Source organism: Piliocolobus tephrosceles, chromosome 21, assembly GCF_002776525.5.
Source record: "Piliocolobus tephrosceles isolate RC106 chromosome 21, ASM277652v3, whole genome shotgun sequence".
In the NCBI taxonomy this organism is placed as follows: domain Eukaryota; kingdom Metazoa; phylum Chordata; class Mammalia; order Primates; family Cercopithecidae; genus Piliocolobus; species Piliocolobus tephrosceles.
Window position 1 is genome coordinate 16,316,811 of NC_045454.1, and position 5,301 is coordinate 16,322,111.

The following is a 5,301-nucleotide window of genomic DNA, read 5'->3' on the forward strand; positions in this document are numbered from 1 at the left end:
TTTTTTTTTTTTTTTTTTTTTTGAGACAGAGTCTTGCTTTGTCACCTGGGCTGGAGTACAGTGGCGCAGTCTTGGCTCACTGCAAGCTTTGCCTCCCGGGTTCAAGCGATTCTTCTGTCTCAGCCTCCCGAGTAGCTAGGACTACAGGCATGTGCCACCATGCCCAGCTAATTTTTTTGTATCTTTAGTAGAGACAGGGTTTCACTGTGTTAGCCAGGATGGTCTTGATCTCCTGACCTTGTGATCCACTTGCCTCAGCCTCCCGAGGTGCTGGGATTTCAGGCGTGAGCCACCATGCCCAGCCTTGCTTTCTTACTGGAGTGTTGGAATCACAGAATGTTAGAAAGTTGAACCCTGAGATTGTTGGAATTCAAAGTTGGAAGGTCACCATCGTGAATCCCTAAACTGTTGGCAGGCTGAGGTTCTAGAATGCTAGAATTTGGTGTTAATTACGGAAATGGAGAATGTCGGACTCAAGGAAAGCTGAAATATTGGGATCCTAGAATTTGGGAATTCAGAATGAGAAGATGGCCCATGTGGAATTCCTGCACCGCTGGCCGATTGTGGATACCAGTGTTGGCAGGTTGGAGTCCTGGAATATTGGGCTCACAGCGGTAGAATTCTGTTTTGAAACATTCACATCCACAAATGTTGGAATTGGAGAAAGCAGAATATTGGTATCCCAGCATGCTGGAACTCAATGTTGGAATGTTAGAATATTAGCATGCTGGGATTTTATTAATAGAAAGTGGCAGCAGGCTGGGTGCGGTGGCTCATGCCTGTAATCCCAGCACTTTGGGAGGCTGAGGTGGGTGCATCACCTGAGGTCAGGAGTTCAAGACCAATCTGGTCAACATGGTGAAACCTCATCTCTATTAAAAATGCAAAAATTAGCCGGGTGTGGTGGCGAGCACCTGTAATCCCAGCTACTCAGCTGGGATTATGGCTCTTCAGGTACCCAGGCTGGGACAGGAGAATCCCTGGAACCTGGGGGGTGGAGGTTGCAGTGAACCGAGATCACACCACTGCACTCCAGCCTGGGCAACAGTGCGAGACTCTATCTCAAAAAAAAAAAAAAAAAAAAAAAAAGACAGTGGCAGCTTGAACCTCTTGAGTGATGGCTCGGAACTTTGGAATGTTGGGATGCTATATTGGCATACTGGAATTCAGGAATGCCAAGATCTTCAAAGGTTGAAAAGTATGAATCCTAGAGAGTTGAAGATGCTGTCAGAATGTTAGAATCATAAGATGCTGGAATGCTAATACTGCAATCTAAGAAAGCTGAAATGTTGGATTCCTAGAAAGTTGAAATGGAGAATTAGTATGTTGTAAATTTAGAGTGATCATCTGACTTTATTCCTCCCCTACTTAAAATATTTTGGTGGTGTCTCTGGGCTTTGTTACCTGCTGTTTCCCTGCCAGAAAATCAGCTCTGCTTCCAGGCTCCTTCACCACCAGATCTTAGTGCCATCAGCCCAGCAACCCTGTGAATGAACAAATTGAGGTCTTTTTTGAGACAGAGTCACACTCTGTTGCCCAGGCTGGAGTGCAGTGGTATGATCTCGGCTCACTGCAACCTCTGTCTCCCACATTCAAGCAATTCTCCTGCCTCAGCCTCCTGAGTAGCTGGGATTACAGGCACGTGCCACCACACCCGGCTAATTTCTGTTTTTTTTCAGTAGAGACTGGGTTTCACCACGTTGGTCAGGCTGTCTCGAACTCCTGACCTCGTGATCCGCCCACCTCGGCCTCCCAAAGTGCTGCGATTACAGGCATGAACCACTGTGCCCCACCACAAATTGACGTCTTGAGTGCCAACAGCAGCTGACGTTACAAAGGGAGACAGCCAGCCATGTGAGCCTCTGTAGGGAGGAACCCAATGTCGCCTGGGAAGTCTTGCCGAAAAATCAAAACTGAAGGCCGGGTGCAGTGGCTCATGCCTGTAAGCCCAGCACTTTGGGAGAGCAAGGCAGGCAGATCGCTTGAGCTTAGGAGTTCAAGACCAGCCTGTGCACCATGGTAAACCCTGTCTCTCTACAAGAAATACAAAAAACTAGCTGGGCTGTGTGGTGTGTGCCTGTAGTCCCAGCTACTTGGGAGGCTGAGGCAGGAGTGCTTGAGCCCAGGAGACTGTGATTGCAGTGAGCCAGGATCACGCCACTGCACTTCAGGACAGAGCAGGACCCTGTCTCACAAAAAAAAAAAAAAAAATCAAAATCAACCCTGAATCTGATCAGGACTGTAGATCCTAACAGTTTTCTAGAAAGACAGGAACAGAGGAAATGGTCAGCAAAACTCAGACTGCGAGAAACCTGACCCAGTTTCTTCATCAAATACAATGCAAAGAAGGGGAAAGCGCGCGCACACACACACACATACACAGTGACCCTGGAACAATAGGGGTTTGGGGTGCTGACCCCCCATGCAGCCAAAATTCAACTTTTTTTTTTTTTGAGACGGAGTCTGGCTTTGTCTCCCAGGCTGGAGTGCAGTGGCACGATCTTGGCTCACTGCAAGCTCCACCTCCCGGGTTCATGCCATTCTCCTGCCTCAGCCTCCGAGTAGCCACCATGCCTGGCTAATTTTTTGTATTTTTAGTAGAGACGGGGTTTCACCGTGTTAGCCAGGATGGTCTCTATCCCCTGACCTCGTGATCCACCCGCCTCGGCCTCCCAAAGTGCTGGGATTACAGGCGTGAGCCACCGCGCCCGGCCAAAATTCAACTTTCGACTCCTCAAACACTTAACTACTAATAGCCTACTGTGGACCGGAATTCTGCTTTATCCATAACATAAACAGTTGATTAATACTCTTTTTAAAAATTTTTGGAGATGGAGTCTCACTCTGTCATTCAGGCTGGAGTGCAGTGGTGCCATCTTGGCTCACTGCAACTTCTGCCTCCCGGGTTTAAGTGATTCTCTTGCTTCAACCTCCTAAGTAGCTGGGACCACAGGTGACTGCTGCCATGCCTGGCTAATTTTTTGTATTTTAGTAGAGACGGGGTTTCACCGTGTTGCCCAGGCTGTTCTCGAACTCCTGAGCCCAGGCAATCCGCCTGCCACAGCCTCCTAAAGTGCTAGGATTACAGGCATGAACCACTGCGCCCGGCTGAATAATAGATATTTTGCATATTTTATGTATTATGTCCTATACCTTTTTTTTTTTTTTTTTTTGAGACGGAGTTTTGCTGTTGTCACTCAGGCCAGTGTGTCATGGCACAATCTCGGCTCACTGTAACCTCTACCTCCCAGGGGTTCAAGCAGTTCTCCTGCCTCAGTCTCCTGAGTAGCTGGGATTACAGGTACCTGCCACCACGCCCGGCTAACTTGTGTATTTTTAGTAGAGGTGGGGTTTCACCACGTTGGCCAGGCTGCTCTGGAACTCCTGACCTCAAGTGATCCACCCGCCTCGGCCTCCCAAAGTGCTGGGATTGCAGAGTGAGCCACCGCGCCTGGCCGTATTCTTTATTTATTTATTTATTTATTTTGAGACAGAGTCTAGCCGTGTTGCTTAGGTTGGCGTGCAGGGAAGTGATCTCGGCTCACTGCAACCTCCGCCTCCCAGGTTCAAGCAATTCTCCTGCCTCAGCCTCCCAAGTAGCTGGGATTTCAGGCGCCTGCCACCACACCCAGGTAATTTTTGTATTTTTAGCAGAGACAGGGTTTCACCATGTTGGCCAGGCTGGTCAACAACTCCGCAGGTGATTCATTAGCCTCGGCCTCCCAAAGTTCTGGCATTACAGGCTTGAGCCACTGCTCTCGGCCTATGCCTGTATTTTTTAAATAAAATAAGAGAGAAAAGAAAATGTTCTTAAGAAAATCATAAGGAGGAGGAAGTGTATTTTCCATTCATTGAGTGGAAGTGGCTTATAAAGGTCTTCACGTTGAGCAGGCTGAGGACGAGGAAGAAGAGGTGTTGGTCTTGCTCTCTCACGGGTGGCAGAGGTGGAAGAATAATTCACCTGTAAGTGGTGAATTGGACCCATGTTGTCCAACGGTCAGTCTATATATAGTTGACCCCGAATATATATACAAAGAGAGAGAGAGAGATGATTCTGTAGATTTTGAAAAAAGCTCTAAGAGAGGCCAGGCATGGTGACTCATGGCCGTAATCCCAGCACTTTGGGAGGCCGAGGCAGGTGGATCACTTGAGGTCAGGAGTTGGAGACCAGCCTGGCCAACATGGTGAAACCCTGTCTGTATTAAATATACAAAAATTAGGCTGGGTGTGGTGGCTCACACCTGTAATCCCAGCACTTTGGGAGGCCAAGGTGGATAGATCACCTGAGGTCAGGAGTTCAAGACCAGTCTGGCCACCGTGGTGAAACCTCGTCTCTACTAAAAATACAAAAATGAGCTGGGTGTGGTGGCGGGGACCTGTAATTCCAGCTACTCGGAAGGCTGAGGCAGGAAAATCGCTTGAACATGGGAGGCAGAAGTTGAGGTGAGCTGAGATCAAGGCCCTGCACTCCAGCCTGGGCAACAAGAGCGAGGCACTGTCTCAAAACCTAACTAACTAAATAAATAAAATAAATAAATAAAAATACAAAAAGTAGCCAGGTATGGTGGCAGGCGCCTGTAGTCTCAGCTACTTGGGAGACTGAGGCAGGAGAATCACTTGAACCTGGGAGGCAGAGGTTGCAGTGAGCCGAGATTGCACCACTTCACTCTATCCTGGGTGACAGAGTGAGACTCCATCTCAAAAATGAATTTTAAAAAAAAGTTCCTAAAAGAGATATCAACCAATTGCAATGTGTAGACCTTACTTGAATCTTTATTTACACAGGCTTTTAAAAAAATAGATATTTATGAGACAGTTGGGTAAACGTGAACTCTATCTAGACATTTGATGATATCAATGAATTGTTAATCTTCTTACATGGTATTGTGACTGTGTTTTAAAGTAGTCTTAATTAGAGATACATTTGAAATATTTATGGATGAAGCAACATTGGTGGATTGCATGTGCTTTGAGATAAACCCATGTTGGCTGGGTGCAGTGGCTCACAGCTATAATCCCACCACTTTGGGAGGCCAAGGCAGGAGGACTGTTTGAGCCTAAGAGTTGGAAACCAGCTTGGGCAACATGGTGAAACCCCATCTCCCCCCCAAAAAAATATATATCTCTATATGATGGGCCTGGTGGTGTGTACCTGTAGTCCCAGCTACTCAGGAGGCTGATGTGGGAGGTTGGCTTGAACCCCAGGAAGTGGAGGCTACAGTGAGCTGTGATTGCACCACTGCACTCCAGCCTGGGTGACAGAGTGAGATCCTGTCTCAAAAAAAAAAAAAAAAAAAAAAA

At 47.4% G+C, this 5,301-nt stretch overlaps 1 protein-coding gene across 2 annotated transcripts in view; it reads left to right on the forward strand.

Moving 5' to 3' along the window:
* TGFB1 (transforming growth factor beta 1) overlaps positions 1 to 5,301 on the forward strand; it is a 23,770-nt gene that overhangs the window by 12,488 nt on the left and 5,981 nt on the right. The window lies entirely within an intron of this gene.